Consider the following 20,788-nt stretch of genomic DNA (forward strand, 5'->3'; position numbering starts at 1 on the left):
ATGATTCGGGCGCTCCCGTGAGATATAAGTACTGCTAGACAAATAATACAACATGCCCCCTATCACATCCTCTAACCCCGCAGTGACCAAGCTACTTATCCTTCTGCCCTTGATGTCAGCTGCCTACTTTAATTACCTCACGGGCGGATTCACCAACGTGAATTAAAATTAAGCAGTCGGTTGTTGGGAAACAGTCGATTCATTTGGATGTAGCTTTGCGTTTCAGTTGAATAATTCATGCATTCATTTGAGCGAAAACAGTTCGTGAAAGCAGCCGAATGAAATCGATCGATTTAGTCGGAAGTAGTGTTGGCATTGGGAAGTCATTGTTGACTGCACTCTGTTATCAACTGTCTTCACTTTTGTTGTCCTTCAGACATGTGTCTTATACAATGCCAATAAGTATCTCTTAGTTCAGTTCTTGTCCGTGTTTATGAAGCAGCGTTTACTTACTTGGGAACTTTGTATCTGGCTCAAAATGCCAAAATACACAGTGACGTGGGAATGGAAGAAATCATAATCATGACAGGATAAGAAGTGATCTTAAATATAAATTCAGTGCGCTATGCAATATCTGCAAGGATGGTTCATATTCTGAAACGATGTTATTCAAAGAAATCAAAGGAAATTAAAAAAAAAAAAAAAGTTTCTCACTGAAGAAGTACTTCCCGCAAGTGACAGCATGGGTTTAAACAGCAAGTCATTAAGTAACTAAAGAAATAAAAAGCTGTACTTTGCATGCTTTCTGTTCACGTTACCTCAACATTTATTGAAAGAAAAAAATGGTTCAAATGGCTCTGAGCACTATGGGACTCAACTGCTGTGGTCATAAGTCCCCTAGAACTTAGAACTAGTTAAACCTAACTAACCTAAGGACAGCACACAACACCCAGCCATCACGAGGCAGAGAAAATCCCTGACCCCGCCGGGAATCGAACCCGGGAACCCGGGCGTGGGAAGCGAGAACGCTACCGCACGACCACGAGATGCGGGCATTTATTGAAAGAGAATTATCTCTGATGGTCCAACGCAGCGGGGAGAGACAGACAGGAGTTCAATAACATTCGATAAAAACGTAATAGTTCGTTTGTTTAACCTTAAATTTATAATGTATCATCAGTTTCTAGCCTTTAACAAACAACCAAAAATCCCTCCCTCGGGGATGGGTGTGTGTGTTGTTCTTAGCATAAGTTGATTTAAGTTAGTTGAAGTAGTGTTTAAGTCTCGGGACCGATAGCCTCAGCAGCATGGTCCCTAAGCAATTCACAAAGTTTAAACATTTGAACATGGTACGCCAGTCAACGTGAGGATGCTTCCCTTCGACCACATTCGGTGACCTGTGCTGCTAAAGAAAGCCTTTGTAGATGTCGAACACGTTGGCAACATTGCAGTAAAGACACAGCTCAGTTCAAGTAGAAAACGGTGGAAGTAAAAGAAGGGCGGCAGAACGCCCGAAAGCTTGGGTTCGAGGGCCTCCAGCAACAGGCTGGTAAGGCACGTGGGCCAATGGCACTACAGAACCATTTGAGAGCTGATGAAAAGGGCTATCGCTCTGCCAAGGACATAACAGAGACCTAAACCGCCTCCGCACCGTTGGGACAGCAAGCAGTAGCAAGAATATGACTCACATGCGGCGGGCCATGGACGGCAGAATAAGATGTGCCTGGGCCACGTGGAGGATACGTGACGTCAAATATAGACTTCCAAATGGTGTCCATTGCAGAAGATTGAGGGTTCGTAAATGGTGATCTAGGAGCACATCTCGTCTTTGGAACAGTAGGCGCGAGAAATTAAAGACAATCGTGCTCCCCGATACCTGCGAAATCGAGTCCTAAACATTGGTTGGTAGCAGCTACACGCAGGTGAGCAACGTTGACTTCAGGAAAGCCGCGTTTTGCCCTGCACTGTACTTTTCTGATTGCGAGAATGTAAACTGTCAACGATTTTAAACCAAAAGATAACAGTATGAATTTACTTAGTGCAAAAACTGAATCTGATGCAACAATATTGATTTGAAATTTTCCCTGGTAATAAAACAAAAATTAATCAATTTGAAAATCATGGTCCCTGTGCTTAATGAATGCAATCCCTGGTATAATAAATGCTGTTCCCTTTATCTACGATATGGTAAAGCTCTTCGCACTGCTTTCTGTTAGTACTTTAAATTGTATAGTTAGCATACAGCTATTGTGCAAGGCTGCTGCTTATCACATGTTTTAATTAAATCGCATATGAGTGAGGCATTAATTTCTTGAACAAAATAGTTAATCAAAATTACGTGCATCTGTGAATTGGTATTGTTGTACGTAACAACATGGCACTAATTTTAAAACTTGTATTTTGACTCTTTGAAAATTAATAGTGCTCACAATTAACACACTCAATACACTGATTATACATTAACAATTACCTTTACAAGATCATTGGATCGAAGTGCTATACATTGTCTCAACCATCGCTTATGAATACGAGCGTTGCATTAGCAACAAACAACTTTCCTTACCTTGATTATTTCCAGTATGGTATCTTGCAAGTACAAAATTGTTACTGTCGATAGCAAGTAAGTATACATCCAGCACACATCAGACACAACACGTCTTTTCACTTTCCTCCATACATCTCCCTATCCAAAGTTTCTCTAACTAATACGTCTTTACACTTAAACAGTCCCCCATACTTCTCGTTATCCGAAGTTACTCTAACACATCACCCATAAAACCATGAACCAGCAATCGCTTTTGAGCAGCAATGCTACTACACAACCGCTACTACATTTGACCATCTCTGGTTCAATATGAAAATTTTCTTACACAATTTTACCCTGTGTGTACACCTTTCAAAATCGTTCAGGCAACAGCTTCGTAATGATCTTTGAGTCGCTATTGAGCAGGGTCAGGAGGCGGTAATCGCGTATCTACCAGGTTCCACGAGGCTTGTGCATGGGAATGAGGAGACTGTCAAGGAAACCGTCTCAGATCTGCACAAGATGCAACATAAGATCCTGATGAATTTCCGTTCACACAGGTGCCATTAGGGGACGAAATGTCCGATAAAACTCTAGTGGGAGGTCGTCAGGGCCAGGCGACTTGTTCGTAGAACCCACCTGGGCAGCATCATGGACTCGTCCTCCATGACGTTGACAAGGAGATCCATCGTTGCATCCCCACGAAGCAAGCTAAAGGAGAGCTGGGAGACGGGCATAACGTTGGCAGGGTAGTGATGCACAGAGTACAGCTGAATATAATGTGCATGGAGAGCTGACCGTACATCGCGTTGGTTATCTAATCGCCGTCCATCATCAGTCATACGAACACTAACCAGAGTCCTTCGATGGTCGTACCGTTCCACTATAGCATGGTACATAGATGAGCGCTCCTGTGCTATCGTGAGTTCGCATCCAAATCAGTATTTCTTGAAAATGACGTCGAGAGAGGGGTGTGAACTTTGTCTTGACACGATTCATCATCGCTTGATGTTCTGGCGAGTGCGGCGTCGCAGTGCATTCTCAGAGAATGGTGAAGCAGAAATCCTGGGTTCGTAGCTTCACTTCCATAACCAATCAACGCCTTGCGGTGGGCAGATTTTGCGTAGAGGACTCACAATGAAAGGGCAGACTGATATGCATCACAGCGTCGATGTCAAGCTGCCCCTGTGGTCTCAATGAGCTGCCAGCAGTCAGGTGAAGTACGACAGATCACGTTCAGTTTACAAGGTTCCCAGCCGTGCCATATCATTAGGCGGCAGAGACTGGTGGCACAGATATATGCATCATGATTAGAGAATGATACGGGCCAGACTTCAGCAGCCTGTACACCAGCGAAAATATCAAGAGAGATTTAAACATTATCGAGGTGGCTGGAAGAATGGCTAGAGAAATACATAAAGATCGGACGCTCCCAAGAGTCCACAAGGTTGAGGTGCTAGAGACCTGCCACAAGCACCGTGCAGGGAGAGAGACGCTGCTGTTGGTGGTTGGGGGCCTGGGTGGAGTTGAAGTAGCCTCCGATCATCAGTGCATCCTGTTGACCCAGGAAGAGAGGCGTAACTGCCTCAAAGAATGATGTGGAACATGCGCGGCGGTGACCCGAGCCAGATGGCGCGTAGACGTTGATGATCCTGACGCCATTAAATGTGAGAGCCATACCTGTGGCATCAGGGAGATAGGCTACTGTATGAGTGTGAATGCCATCACATAGGAAGACTTGACACCCCACTACCAGAAGGGGAAGCATGAGAGACATGATCCATAAACACATGGGGATTAAAAAGGCTGCAACATGTACTTCCTGAAGGAGACCGAGGTCAGTGTACGCTGGATACAGCATTTTATGGTGTATGGCCAGTTTATGGCGCGCATGAATGGTATCGACATTGACCATGGTTTTGTGGTAAGTCTGAAAAGCTTCTATCGCCTGGAGGATGAGTGATGAAAACACGAGTGAAGCAAAGAGCCCCCATTGAAGGGCAGATCGCTGTGACAGGGAGGGAGCTGACCCCATCAACGAGGTTCCATCGCTGAGGGGTGCACCCACAGGTAGCGTCAGACATAGAAAGGGAGACAACCGCATCAAACGCAGGTGGGGGAAGGTCGGTGTCTGTAGGTGGACGCTGACTGTAGAGATGTCGTGTCATCTGGTGCCAGGACGTTAGGGCAGTGCTTCATCAGTAGGAGGGTCGTTATCCTGTTGCACACATCCAATGTAGGAACTCGTTCAGTCATTAGAAATGTTACAGCGTTGTGTCTTCCGCTTCCCTGGCGACTATTGCTTCCTAAAGTGTAGTTTTGTGTCAGATGGCAGGCGGATGTCGTCTGATATGCGGCCAGACAGTGGAAAAGCGGAGGTTGGTACTGATCCATGATCCGTCAGGACAGAAGGCTTGCATCTGCTGATGGACATTGTCCGTTGGTACTGTCTCCAGCAGTTCAGCAGGGACAGGCCAAACGTTCATCGTGTCATCAAGAGAGTCGACGCTGGTGCTGACTGATTCAAGAGTGGGAGCAGCATGCATCCCGTCGCGGATGCGTAAGATGGAGGTAACACAGTGGGCACCGCAGGGAGAGCGAGGTCTTTTTTTTTTTTTTTTTTTTTTTTTCACTTGCTGCTCTTTATTTATTGACCCACCTTCTAATTGCTTATGGTGGGTCGTATTAAGCCTCTTAGCCACTGTGACTGGGCTCGGGCCCAGGAGTGGTTATGTGAGTTACCTCCCCTGTTCCCGATCCCACTCACACTGTTGCCCAAGTCTTGCCACGTGGAGGCGGGCTTTTACGTTATTTGTTCGTTTTTGTTCGTTGTGCAGCTTTTAGATACATTACAAATAATATAAATAATACGGAAATGGAAAACAATTTCATTTTGAATTTAAGAAGGAGTAAACAGAAAGATAGGAATGAAAAGGATAGAGAAATTACCACCACCTATGTGTGGGTTGCGGTCAGGGTCTTGGAATGACCTTCAAGACGCTGGCCGCCACTCACAGTTCACATATGTACTTGTATACTTCATTAGCTTATTACTACTTACATAGTGCAAAATTAAATATTAACTAGTCTAGATGTGATGGAGTGATTTTATTGAATTTGTTTAGGTCTGTGTTTGTGTCATTATGTGTGGTTGTGGGTGTGTATGTGTGCTTTGTCAGACAAGTTCTCGCTTGATGAATGATTGGCACCTCCCGGCTATATGGCAACTCAGCCTGGACGGTGGTTTTCCCCGATCTACATTGTGTATCTGTCGGGTTGGGCCCAGCTAAGGGGAACCACAGTTAAGATCCTTCCATCCAGGCTGGGTGTTGCTTCTCGCCAGGATGCGTAGGTCCCTGGGGTAAGTGCCTGGCTTTTGACTGTTACTCATTTGTGATTTTGTGTGCATGTGTGTGTTCTTTAGTGTTGGATGTTGTTCAGGTACCTAGACTACTCATACGCAGGTTGCCACAATGGGTCGTCGACTTGGCTCATCTCAACATCTGTGTCTTCGCCCGAGGTGTTTGTACTGCTATCCATCTCATGGGCACTCTGTGGTCTGCGTCCACGGCCTTGCCTTCTGAATGGTCTATTGTTTAGATATTCGGTATACAGGGACCTGGATATTTCGTCAGTTAGTGTATTAAGTTTGTCACATAGGTCTGGGTCTCGTAGAATGGTGTATATTTCATCTTGGGTATTCTGCCGGGTAATGTGTAGTGTGTGTCTAATGTTTGTGCGTTGCCCGCAGAATAGGACAGTGTGTTCTGGGGAGCCTTCTTCCCCACATGTGCATCTGGTAGTCTGCTGCAGACTCATGCGGCTCAGGTGCGTGGGATAAGGGCCGTGGCCTGTCAGAAAATGTACCATACCGCGGCTAGGATCGATATGCTTCAGTCTTAATCGTTCTTTGATGTCAGGGAAAAAGCTATAGACTCGTCGGCCCTTATCGCTGTTAGCCCACTCGCTCTGCCAGGTATCCACACGCCATGCTTTGAGTTGACGTGATGTAGCATATGGTACACCAGTGATCTGCCGAACCTGGTCTAGTTTCCCCATCTTTAGCCAGTACCTTGCCGCACGGTATCTTATGGTTACGTCTATTGGGAAGATTCCCATCACGACGCAAAGTGCGTCGACTGAGGTTGTGTTGAAGGCCCCTGTTAGTCGAAGCAGAATGCTTCTTTGCCCCCGCCGTACGGCGGTTCTGTTAGTGGATAGGCTGAGTCTATGGGCCCACGTGCTGGCAGCAAAACATAGTACCGACTCGAAGAGAGCGCAATGATATGTTCGTATGACTGACAGTGGTAGTCTGTATTGTTTCGAGTTTAGCCTTGCCAGTTTGTGCAGTATTTTTTCTGCTTTGTCCGTGGATATTCGTATGTGTTCGTGGAAGTTCAACCGTTCGTCTATGTAGACTCCAAGGTAGCGTGTTACTTTTGATCTTTTAATGTTTGTGTCCCCGATTTTGACTGCTGGGTTCCTATGCAGGATGCCCTTTAGTAGTGTGTAAGTTGTTTTATTTTCTGCTACCTTGAGCTTGTTGTCTGTGCACCATTGTGTAATTGTTTTGAGTGTATCATTGGCTCTGTCTTCTAGCTGGGCACGGTTGTTTGCTGACACTGCCACAAGCAGGTCGTTAGCGTAAGCGACAACTCCATCTGTCGCATTGTGCTCCTCAAGTAATTCTAGGAGCGGTTCTAACATTATGTCCCAGAAGATGGGGCCGCAGATCGATCCTTGTGGACAACCTTTGGTAATGCGTTTGATTACTTTCTTGTCGTCCATGTGCCAAGCGACTGTTCTGTCCCTGCAGTAGTCTACAAGACTGTTGTACAGGGATTCCGGTACCTGCAGGTGTCTGAGCCTCTTGAAGAGGGCCGGCCACCATAGATTGTCAAATGCACCCGAGATGTCAATCATAATGGCTAGTGTGTACTTTGTAGGTGTGTTGTGTACAATTTGAAGTGCTTTGTTGATTGCATCGTCAATAGACTTTCCTTCCCGAAAGCCATATTGGTGTGGTGTCAGTCCCCGAAGTGTGCGATGTGTTTGTAATCTTTTGCAAAGGAGTTTTTCTTGTGTTTTAGCGAGTGTATTGATGAGGCATATGGGTCTGTATGATTTGGGTTCTGAGGGGTCTTTGTCTGGTGCTTTTTTGATGATGACCGCCCTAGAGGCTTTCCACACTGCAGGCACGCGGCCTAGCCTTAATGCGTCGTTCAGCAGTGTTGTGAGGTATGGGGTGATCTGCGGTGCTATCTGTTTTAGTACCTCAGAGTGGATACCATCTGGTCCACGCGCTTTCTTATTTTTAAGTTCTGAGATCGCTATCGCCACCTCTTCCTGCGCAAACGGACAGGTGACGGTTGGTGTGGTGTAGGCTGTGGTAAGTTCTCGTCTCAATGCTGCTTGTTCAGGTGTGTCTGTGGTGGCGATGTCGTCAGGAAGGAGTTTGCCTAGCAGGTACTCCGCTGTGCCTCTCCATCCTTTAGTCATCACCCCGTCATCCCGTCGTAGCGTTCCCAGAACCAGTGGGCTCTTGATTTTTTCGGTCACGATCTTGTAAGGTTCCCCCCATATGTTAAGTTGTGTTTTCTTGCTACGTAGTCATTCCATTGGTCTTTTCTAGTCTTATTCAGTTCTTGTTTGTATCTGTCCTTGGCAAGCCGGTATTCATGTAGTCTTACTTGTCTTTCTCTGTCTGAGATTGCCCTTTGGTAGAGTCTGCGTCTACGTCTGGTGTCCTGCTTGAGTTGTGTTAGGTGTGCTGTCCAAGGGCTGGTCTGCTGTTTTGTTTTGCGTGATGTGGGGATGCAGGTGTTTTGTATGTGTGTAATGATTTCTGTTAACTTGTGTGCTCTGTAGTCAACACTGCCTCTGATGTTCTGCAGTGATTGTTCCTGTATCTTGTGTCTTACTGTGTCCCAGTCTGTCCTATGAAAGAGCAGTCTTCTGGGTTGTGTTGCAGTGTTGTTGTTTGCTGTCTTCTGTAGAGTTAGTGTGATAACATTATGGTCACTCGTGGTAATGTGGTCATGTACCGTCCAGTCTAGTATGTAGGTAGTCGCGGCGTTATTTGCAAGGGTGATGTCTATGTTGGATGAGGAGCCGTCATGCCCTGTGAATGTAGGATGGTGTCCTTCCTCGTTGATGACGTTCAGTCCATTTTCATGTATTACGTCATTGATTATTCGTCCTCTGTCATCTGTTCTGTTGGAGTGCCATAGAGTGGATTTTGCATTAATATCTGCACAGATTAATAATTTTTTATTGCCGGCGTATTGTGCAATTTTTCTGATAGTATTTGCATAGGGATTAATGCAATGGCTGTATTGAGCATAAATCGATGCAACGACCCATGTATCGCCCCTGTACGTAATCTCCACTGTAGCAACGTGTTCTGCGCATAATTCCGTTATTTTAACTGGGTGAATGTCTGTGTTGAGGATTATGACTGACGCCTTGCAGTCTGCCTTACCCGATATTGATATCGCGTGGGTGGGGATGTTGGTGATATGGCCTTGTTTCGTATATGGCTCCTGTATGCACAGGATATCGCAGTTTAGCTCATTCAGGACCTGTGGAAGTTCCAGACTGACGTGTGTGCTTCTCATGGCGTTCAGTTGAGCAACCCTCAGATCGGATGCTTCACGTGAACGTAGCACTTACTTCCTGTTTGACTGAAATCGAAGTAGGTCCTTCCATAGGCCCTAACGTGATCTTTGTATAATTTTTCGAGATCAAATTTTTCTTCTCTGCGAGCGCAAACCTGCAGGAGTAGGTCTAGCAGACTATCTGAGTCCGTGGGGATGTTCTCTGTTTTCAGGATTATTCTGTCCGTCTGCTCCGTTGTACGAAAGCAGACTGAGTTGCCATGGGGGTGGTATAGCCTAATGATCATTCTTTGCGCTGTTTCGAAGAGCTCCCTTTTTTCTAATCTACTTAATTTTAAGTTTAAATCTATGTTGTTATAATTAAAATCGCTGGTGGTGGCAGCGGGTGTCGGCGTCTGCGCCGTCTTGGGGTGTCGTGGCTGAGTGGCAGCTGCACGCTGCCCCTCTGCGATGGGTGCTTTGTTGATGCTGCTGTTGGTGTGCGCAGGGGGAGCAGCTGGTGGTGCTGGTGTTCCTCTTGCAGACACGGACTTGGGTGATGAGAGGGGGCCGGGGTCGCCTGTAGAAGGAACTTTTGTGGCACTGGGTGGAGGCGCCCGCGGTTGTCGGAAATTATCGTCACACGCAACTACTTTCCCCTCGCGTTTCGGTTGTTTAGACTCCTTGGATGTTTCTGTCACACGTGTGCTGTTGGCTCTTTCGGGTGTCGCTTCAGGTTGCCCAGGGGTGGTCTTGTTACTTTGATGATTGTGTACGCTGCACTCATTGGCGTAAGGGCAGCAGTATATGTCATCGTCGTCTTCTGTGGGTATGTCAGTGTGCCATATCTTTCGTTTGTTTTGCAGATGATGAGTGGTGTTGTCAGTGTGTTGGTCTTTCGTCAGTATGCCAGTCTTGTTGATTTGGATGTCTAGTACGTCTGTTTCTTTGGGGTTTAGGGTCTCACCTTGTACAAATCTGACAGGCTTTATGCGCCCCTCGCATTTTTTGGTGTCGTAGGTACGGGGGCGCACTGGAATAGAAGTGTAGTCTTGGTTCTTCGGCGTCGTGCTTTTGTGATGTTGCTGCGGTTGGTTATATGTGTCATGAGGTCTCCTATAGACGTCTGAATCGGTCTACATTGGAGACATTCAAAAGGACATGACCTTCCTAGCCACAATACTAATAAGTTCGTGGCTGGCCATCTTACATGACGATAGCCCTGCAGTCATCAATAATCAAGATGGAAGGCACGTGGCTCCTCATTTCAATGTTTGTGTGTCGGACACTGTTGAGGACACAGCATCTATCGAACGTTTTCCACGTTTCAGCAACGTGACTGACGACCGCGTGACGGCCACCAGAACGTGCGACGGCGTCTCAAACGGGAGTTCGAAAATCCTCAACTGCCTCGTGCATAAGGATAGATAAAAATGTTCTTCGTTTTTTTTTCAACTTCACGAATTTGCACACAGCACACACATCAATGTGCTCAGTATGGGGTGTGACCGCCTCTGGCACCAATACAGGCATGACAACGACGGGACATCCGGTGAATGTTGTCATCAATCTAATGCTGAGGCAATAACGCCCATTCATCCTGCAGAGTTCCTCACAAGTCTTAGAGGGTGGTTGATGGATGCTGATGTGATGTAACCAGTCTCCCTAGCATCCCACACATTTGTATGGGATTCGAATCGGGAGAGCGAGCAGGCCATGCCATTCGAGCAATATCTTCCTTTTCCAAAGAAGAAAAAAAAGAAAAAACAAAAAAACCACATCGTCCACCCATGCTTTATGTGGTCGAGCATTTCGTCCATCAGTATGAAGTTTGGGCTCACAGCACCTTGCAACAACCGCGCCAGAGATCCCAAGATCTCCTCACGCTACCTGACAGCAATTAAATCTTACTGATTCACACGTTCAATTTCATGACGAGGAGTTCTAGTGGTTAACATAATCCCTGAGCAAACCATTAAGGGGGGCGGGGGGTTGTTTGGGGGAAGAGACCAAACTGCGAGCCGGCCGGAGCGGCCGAGCGGTTCTAGGCGCTTCAGTCTGGAATCGCGCGACTGCTACGGTCGCAGGTTCGAATCCTGCCTCGGGCATGGATGTGTGTGATGTCCTTAAGTTACTTAGGTTTAAGTAGTTCTAAGTTCCAGGGGACTGACGACCTCAGAAATTTAGTCTTATAGTGCTCAGAGCCATTTGAACCATTTAAACCAAACTGCGAGGGCATCGGTTGCATCGGATTAGGGAAGGATGTCGGCGGTGCCCTTTCAAAGGAACCATTCCGGCATTTTCCTGGATCGATTTAGGGAAATCACGGAAAACCTAAATCAGGATGGCCGGACGCGAACCATTAAGGATCCTCCTCCATATCCGTGTTTTTCCACATTCTTTCTGTCCCGAAATCGAGTTCCACGTGTTCTCCAGATACGAATCCGTCGGGAATCACTATCCAGAGCAAATCGGGACTCATCTGTGAAAAGAACATTGGTTCAGCATTGAACTGTACAGGTGACATGTTGTATACTGACGGCTCCGCTCTTGGTGTTGCCTTCTTTGAAGACGCCAGAGGTAAACAGACAGCAGGTCTCCAAAGTAAAGGCCACTCTGCTGAAGCCTTCTGTTCACCGCGTTCCTCATACAACACATCCAGGCAATGCTGCGAGGTCAGATGCCAGTTGTAGTACAGTAGTAATGCGGTACCGCCGTGCCCTTGCAGCCGAATAACGAGCCACTCATTCTGATGTTACACATGGTCGGCGCAGTCCTGATCTCTGGGATACAGTTTCGGTCTCTGTAAACTCCCGCCTCATCCGAGGAACAACAGAACAATTCACACTGAGCTATCGGACCTAATCGGTTCACAACTCCCCTGCTTCCATTCTTCCTATAGATCTTCACGTCAGAGATCCTGTAGGCGTCTTCTCTGTCTCATACTGCACCGTCTGTGACTGTGTGCATAGCGATTGTGGGTTTGTTGACTACCCTGCAATACAACACCACTTGATAGCTGCCCTGACGTCATTGCTGGCGTGTTTTCCGTTGACCGGAATGCCGTGTTTCATGCAGAACACGATCGTAGCGACATCTGTTGATAGTTTGTAACATTATACCGTGAATTAGACACAGGACGGGGAAGTCTGAATTTATTGCTTTAACTTTGGACACCAGTGTGTATATAAAAGCCGCGAGTAATGAGGATAATGGGCAAGGGACACTACGTTAGTAATGTGTGAATAAGCTGAGAATTTAGGTGTGACGTGATGTGTGCTAGGGTAGTCCGTAGAGTTGTAAGGACCACTGCGTCCGGATAGCTCATAGGTCGGCAGGATGGTACTCCAGAGTGTTTGGTAATAAATAGAGTAAAAGAATCTATGATGGACTCGAACGGCTGTCAAGTGACGTCCGGCCAGACGAAATGCAACGAACAATCAAGAATAAAATGGAAAAAAAAGTGGTTAGAGCTTCTGCCTAGTTAGCAGAAGACCCAGGTTCGAATCCCGTTCTGTCATAAATTTTCAACTTTCCCCTTTGGTTTCATTCAAAGTCCGCTTGCAGCTAACGTCTGTAAATCCTTTGTCCCTTAATCCATAATGACTTCCTGATCAAAATGGTGTATGTTCTTTGGGACACGTCCGAAAAGATAAACACCACAGAAATCTGCTCGATTATTTGCTCCAGATGTAAGCGGTCAGCTTAGCTCTCGGCCGAATTCATCAACGTCAATTAAAGTTAACCACATCTTAAAATATTATTTTCTCTGTTTTTTTTTTTTTTTTGTTACTAAGCAAGAAATAAACTCTTAAAGTTAGTTGACGTTTTTGAACTCGGCTGATAGTTGGTAGTGGCATATTATTTTACTCGTAAAATACAGTTCAGAAAGAGCGGGCCGCAGCGTGAAGACCACTGCTTCAGATGGTCCCAGGTAATAGGTAGTGAGGGGATGTTACTATGATTTTCGGAGAATCACTCGTGAGGCCGAAATTAATTTGCACACACATATTTATTTAAACTAGAATTTACATGCAAACACACTTCTCGGGTCTGCCGCCGGATCGTATTGCGTAAGTCGCACAGTATTTCATTAACGCAGCTGCTCATTGTCTTCAGGTGTTGGCAGTGGCTACTGTCACTGCTGAAAGGTGCAAAATTTATCAGGCCGGGAGCAGGCAATATGTGTGCACGGGAAGGAAAGCTGCGCTCCCAAGTGCCCCCTGCTGGGAGCCGTGGAGAGGTCTTCCGCGCGTGCGCTGGGGCAATGACTGTACTGCCGGACGCTTCTGTGGTTAACAGCTGAATTAAATCTCAGCAGTGCATTGGGTTGCGTCATTTCATTAACCTGAAGTTCTTCTTTTCCCGGTTTTGGTTTAATGGCAGCCAGTGCTGGATTCCAGGTGGCACTTAATTGAAAACCCGCATCCCTGTTGATAAGATTGTTCACTGTATGGGTATGTATGGCCTCCTTAGCAACACAGTCCCAGAAGGATGACACTGGGGATAAAATTTCAGTCTTTTCGCGAAACATACGTTGCCCCGTGTTCAAGCAATGCTCCGCTACCGCTGATTTATCAGGTTGCCACAGAAGTGTATGATGATGGCGTCCGACGCAACGTTCTTGTACGGTTCGGCATGTGTGCCCAATATGAGAGTTTGCACACGGGCATGTGATCTTATACACGCCACGTTTCCTAAGGCCCAGGTCGTCTCTGACCGAGCAAAATAAATTTCTTAATTTTGTTCGTGACCGAAAAACACACTTGATGTCGTACCTCCTGACGATTCTTTCTATTCGTGAAGAAATGCCGCCAAAATAGAGCAAGAACGCTGTTACAATGGGAGTCTGGGTGTCTTCATTTACATCCCCGAATTTACTTAGAACGGAATGCATGGCGTATCTGTCTATCGCAATAGCCATTCCGTTGGAATAACGTTCTTAGGCGTTGTGGCTCACCAGGTGCACTATCGGCATCTGCGACCACATGTGTTGTATGCACCAAAGGACGTAAGACACTAGCGCGTTGCGCAGGGTGATGACAACTTGTGGTCGCTTTCCTCCTTCGCGCGCACGCGTATCGCCTGCTCCAGGCCTGATAATTTCGACGTCGCCGAGCGATTATCACCAGTGACGCCTTGCAGCAGTGACAGCAGCAACTACCACCACCTGAAGATGTCGAGCAGTTGCACCGATGAAATATTGTGCGATTTACACATACGATCCGGTGGCAAACCCGAGAACTGTATTTGTAACAGATCCGTCGGGAAAGCCTGAAAAATCACAAGAATTTACATGCCTGAGAGCTGATGGTGCTCTCGCCAACTAGAAAAAGAAATCTTAATTACACACGAGTCAGCTGAATAAAAATTCTCACTATAAAAAGGCTCTCTCTCTCCCACCCACACAAAGAATTTACTAGAAATAACATAATACGGAAACGCACTTTACGGTATGTTTTTATTAATAATTACAAACAAAGACGTAGGGTGGTACACAAGGGGAAACAGATATACAATGTACGTGATTGCTGACCACATCTAAGAGAATGATTCCACAGCAGATCGTGACTAAAAATCTACAAATTGTCCTAACAAAATATGGTCCGCAATGAAGAATTTACTCTTATTTTCATCTGAAAGGAGCTAGTCAAACTAGATACAGGTTCTGATGGACAAATGTTATTTACTGGTCCATGTGGCCGCCTGTTAGGAATCACAGCAAAAATTAACTACCACAACGCAGTTCACAAGCAACGCATGCTATATCGTGCCGGAAAAACTACATACAAGACTGTCAAGATTGCGTCTTTCGTCTCCAGACACCGCAAAAGAACGACTCATCAATATGCGTGCAGGTGCTACTTTTTTTCTGTTGAACTTGGCGCATTCCAACAGTGGAACTATTCATGCCCATTTGTGCATGCACAATTTCATGTAAATAAAGGCCGTGCGTTTAGCACAACGCTTCCCGCCTGCAGTGGAGATCTTTGTTGACACTAAAGGAAGCACACTTAAATTTATAAATAATAGAGACAAAGAAAATTCGTGTGGAGTGCCGCTTCTATAGATTATTTCTATAAAAATTTGAGACGTGATGCCCTGAGCGTTAAGTTTTAGATAAGAGCCTCTGATCGTGTTACTGTAAAGAATAAAATACCACAATTTTCGAAACAGGAAAACAGAAAAGAGTAAGCCTGAAGTTTATGAAAAGGGTGTATGAAATGGCTCCAAGCATTATGGGACTCAACATCTGAGGTCATCAGTTCCCTAAACTTAGAACTACTTAAACTTAACCAACCTAAGGACATCACACACATCCATTCCCGAGGCAGGATTCGAACCTGCGACCGTAGCAGCAGCGCGGTTCTGTTCTGAAGCGCCTAGAACCGCTCGGTCACAGCGGCCGGCAAAAAAGGGGGTGTATGAGAACTGTGGAATATTCATGCTATGGCGACTTATTAGCATAATAACTGAGGAGCTTCACATGCTAAATGATGGTGTATGTGTAGTTCCTTCACTAACTGCTAGAAATAGAAACAGAAGGACATTGATGTTGCAAAAAATAGAAAATTATAAAACACAATCACCATTCTAGTGGCTTCTGAAGTCTATAAAATTCCCAAATTTATCAAATCGTAGGACTTTAATCTACACATACTTTTTGAGGACAAAACTGAACAAATAGTTTCTTCTAAAATATAAAATACAAGTGACACATTGATAGTTAATAAACCTTCACACACCAACTAACAACCTCCGTTTAGTAGTTCTCATATTCAGAAATAATCACTGGTATATTCCGTTTTAAAACGCGAAATAAATAATTCAAACCAGTGAATGAGTCGCCTATTACTAGCTAACGGAATGATATTGTCAGCCTTATCGCTGCTGTTACCCAAGCCTAAAATCTAAAACCTCGCATGTGACCTCCTCCTGAAATTTGCAAACAAAAGGTTATCACTTTGTATTCCTCGTACTTCTGTTGTTTGGATGTTTCTTTATCTGCAGTCGCTTTCGCATTTTCTTTTTCTATCGCTTTTCCGTCTCAATAAACGCAGCACAAACTCACAAGCGAAGAAGGAGACCCGTAACAGACTGCTTGTGCAGTCTCTTATTGCGTACGAGGAATGGGGATTCCATGTCGACATACCTATTCCAACGTGTTCGCGAACCGTGCTTTCTCTGTGATAGTGCAGAGAACTTGCGAAGAACCTGAAGTCGCTCACCCGCTTGTGGCCCAACGCGGACAGGACGTGGCTGGTTAGGATTGACCACGGCGTGCATCCTTTAAAAATGCCACACGCCATTAAATGCGTGCAAGGAACAACTGTCTCTTGATAATGGCCAACAGCTGTCTTTAGAGTTGAATGGTAGTGTACTATACTGCTGGGTGATGGATATAGGTTCAGAATTTTGTTCCAAAACTGTTCTTACTAAATACAGGTTATGTCTACATCTACATCTACGTGATTACTCTACAATTCACAATTAAGTGCACCTTTAAGCTACTTCTCTACTGTTACACTCTTGAAAAGCGCGAAGAAAGAACGAACACTAAAATGTTTCTGTGCGAGTTCAGATTTTATTATGATAATCATTTCTCACTAAGTAGATTGTTGCCAGCAAAATATTATCTCACTCCGAGGAGAAAGTTGGTGATTGAATTTTCTCGAGCAGGTCCTGCCGTCGTGAAAAAAGGCTTTTGTTTTAATGACTGCCACCGCAGTTAGTATATCATATTTGTGGCACTCTCTTCCCTCTTTCGCGATAATATGAAACGAGGTGCTCTCCTTTGAACTTTTCGATGTCCTCCGTCAATCTTATCTGATACACATCTCACACCGCACAGCAGTATACCAGAAGAGAGCGGACAAGCGTAGTGTAAACAGTCTTTATTGTAAATCTGTAACATTTTATCAGTGTTCTACCAATAATTTGCAGGCTTTGGTTTGCTTTCACCACAACGTTATCTATGTGATCATTCCAGTTTAACTTATTCGTAAATTTAATCCCGCAATTGTTAGTTGAGTTTACAGCCTTTAGATTTGTGTGATTTTTCGTTTAACTGAAATTTAGCTGATTCCTTTTAGTGCTCATATGGATGACTTCAGACTTTTCATGATTTAGAGTCAACTGCCACTTTTTGCCCCATACAGATACCCATACAGATATCTTGGTTAAATCATTTTGCAGATCGTTTTGATAATCTCATGACTTTACATGGCGGTAAATGACCTGAATCACCTGCAACAACAAAAAACTGAAAGGTCTACTCACATTGTTTGTGTAGATATGGAACATCAAACGGCGTACAACACGTCCTTGGGGAATGACGAATATTACTTCAGTTTTATTCGAAGACTTTCCGTCAGTTATTACGAACTGTCACCTTTCCGGCAGCAAATCACGAATCCAGTCACAAAACTGAGCCTATACTCGATGGGCACGCAATTTATTAGAAGCTACTTGTAAGGGACGGCTGTCAAAAGCCTTTTGGAAACTTAAAAATATGGAATTAATTTGACGTCCCCAGTGTATAATACTCACGACTTCGTTATATTAGAAAGCTAGTTGTGTTTCACAAGAATGATATTTTCTGTATCTGTGTTGGCTATCTGTCAATAAATCGTTTTCTTCGAGTTGATTTATAATTTTAGAGCACCGTACATGTCCCAAAATCATACTGCAATTCGACGTTAGTGACATGGGTATGTAATTCAGACGGTTATTTTTGTTTCCTTTCTTGGGTCTTTGTGTGACTTGTGCAGCTTTCTAGTCTTTGGGTACGAATCTTTCTACAAGGGAGGACTTGTATACGATTGCTAAGTGTGGAGCAATTCTATCAGTATACCCTGAAAGGAATCTGACTGATATACAATCTGGAACGGAACACCTGCCTTTCCTAAGTGTTACAAGGTGCTTCGCCGCACCAAAGATATCTCATGTTGGTTGATGTTCTTGATTCAGATTCTAGAATATTTACTTCGTCTTCTTCTTCGAAAGAATTTCGGAAAACCGAGTTTAGTAATTCTGCTTTAGTGCCACCGTCATCAATAACATCACCATTGTTATCGAGCAATGACGGTACTGGTTCCTCCTTGCCACTAGTGTATCTTACACACGAGTAGACACTCTTTGGTTTCCTGCCAAAGACAAAATTTTGGTGTGGAAACTATAGAAAGCATATCGCATTCAAGTTCGCTCTAAATTTCGAGCTTCTGTAAACCTTCGCTAATTTGGCATGCTTTTTTCGTTGCTTCCGCGTAATAGTGTTCTGACCTGTTTTGTGAGCCACGGGAGATCAGTATCATCTCTTATTAATTTAGTTGGTATATATCTTTCAACGGCCTTCGAAACTACTTCCTTGAATCTAAACCACATCTGATCTACGCTTATACAGACAGATTGGAAGGAGTGGATACTGTGTCTGGGGAAGGAGTCAAACGAACTTTTATTTGCATTTCTAAATAGATGAATTTGCGTTTATTTTTGGTAGGTTTGGATGTTACAGTGTTCAGTCTAGCTGCAACAACCTTGTGGTCACTAATCCCTGCATCTGTCAGGACGCTTCCTACACTCCTGGAAATTGAAATAAGAACACCGTGAATTCATTGTCCCAGGAAGGGGAAACTTTATTGATACATTCCTGGGGTCAGATACATCACATGATCACACTGACAGAACCACAGGCACATAGACACAGGCAACAGAGCATGCACAATGTCGGCACTAGTACAGTGTATATCCACCTTTCGCAGCAATGCAGGCTGCTATTCTCCCATGGAGACGATCGTAGAGATGCTGGATGTAGTCCTGTGGAACGGCTTGCCATGCCATTTCCACCTGGCGCCTCAGTTGGACCAGCGTTCGTGCTGGACGTGCAGACCGCGTGAGACGACGCTTCATCCAGTCCCAAACATGCTCAATCGGGGACAGATCCGGAGATCTTGCTGGCCAGGGTAGTTGACTTACACCTTCTAGAGCACGTTGGGTGGCACGGGATACATGCGGACGTGCATTGTCCTGTTGGAACAGCAAGTTCCCTTGCCGGTCTAGGAATGGTAGAACGATGGGTTCGATGACGGTTTGGATGTACCGTGCACTATTCAGTGTCCCCTCGACGATCACCAGTGGTGTACGGCCAGTGTAGGAGATCGCTCCCCACACCATGATGCCGGGTGTTGGCCCTGTGTGCCTCGGTCGTATGCAGTCCTGATTGTGGCGCTCACCTGCACGGCGCCAAACACGCATACGACCATCATTGGCACCAAGGCAGAAGCGACTCTCATCGCTGAAGACGACACGTCTCCATTCGTCCCTCCATTCACGCCTGTCGCGACATCACTGGAGGCGGGCTGCACGATGTTGGGGAGTGAGCGGAAGACGGCCTAACGGTGTGGGGGACCGTAGCCCAGCTTCATGGAATGGTCCTCGCCGATACCCCAGGAGCAACAGTGTCCCTAATTTGCTGGGAAGTGGCGGTGCGGTCCCCTACGGCACTGCGTAGGATCCTACGGTCTTGGCGTGCATCCGTGCGTCGCTGCGGTCCGGTCCCAGGTCGACGGGCACGTGCACCTTCCGCCGACCACTGGCGACAACATCGATGTACTGTGGAGACCTCACGCCCCACGTGTTGAGCAATTCGGCGGTACGTCCACCCGGCCTCCCGCATGCCCACTATACGCCCTCGCTCAAAGTCCGTCAACTGCAAATACGGTTCACGTCCACGCTGTCGCGGCATGCTACCAGTGTTAAAGACTGCGATGGAGCTCCGTATGCCACGGCAAACTGGCTGACACTGACGGCGGCGGTGCACGAATGCTGCGCAGCTAGCGCCATTCGACGGCCAACACCGCGGTTCCTGGTGTGTCCGCTGTGCCGTGCGTGTGATCATTGCTTATACAGCCCTCTCGCAGTGTCCGGAGCAAGTATGGTGGGTCTGACACACCGTTGTCTATGTGTTCTTTTTTCCATTTCCAGGAGTGTATTTGGTCAAGATTATTTGTTGCTAAAAGATGAAGTATGTTTTCGCAGCCCTTTACACTTCGACTGAGATCCTGAACTACTTGCTCAGAATAGTCTTCTGAGAAGGCATTCATTCGATTTCTATCGACGTTTTACGAATACCACCTACTTTAAAGGTGTATTTTCGCCAACATATTGAGGACAGACTGGAGTCGCAGCCAACTATAAGTGTACGAGGTGGGTACCTATTTGAAATGACACAGAAGTTTTCTTTGAACTGTTCAGCAACTGTGTCATCTGAGTTGGAGATCCGTTAAAGCAATCAATCATTAATCTATTCCGGTTGTCAAGTATAACATCTATCCATAGCAACTCACAGTAACTATCTACTTCAGTTACACTACAAAGTAAAGTACTCCTGGCAGCAATAAACACTCCACCACTAACAGTACTTAATCTATCCTTTCAGAACACGTTTGAGTTCTTTATAAAAATTTCGGCAGAACTTATTTCCGACTTCAGGCGCCTTCCATACCTTTACCGATTTGAGATTCAGTGCTTTTTATTGGCGCTTGAGACTCTGGTTCTTTTCCAGCTCTGCTCCGACTATTCACAACTACAATATTGATTGTTCCTACGTGTGCCCACTTCCTGAGTTCGTCCTGCGCCCTTTGAAACTGAAGCTCTTTCTGCACTTTCCCGGAAATTTCTAACCTAAAAAGCCGCCCAGTCCCCTCCATACAACACCCGCTACCTGAGT

The sequence above is a fragment of the Schistocerca serialis genome, chromosome 1, assembly GCF_023864345.2.
Source record: "Schistocerca serialis cubense isolate TAMUIC-IGC-003099 chromosome 1, iqSchSeri2.2, whole genome shotgun sequence".
NCBI classification, from domain to species: Eukaryota; Metazoa; Arthropoda; class Insecta; order Orthoptera; family Acrididae; genus Schistocerca; species Schistocerca serialis.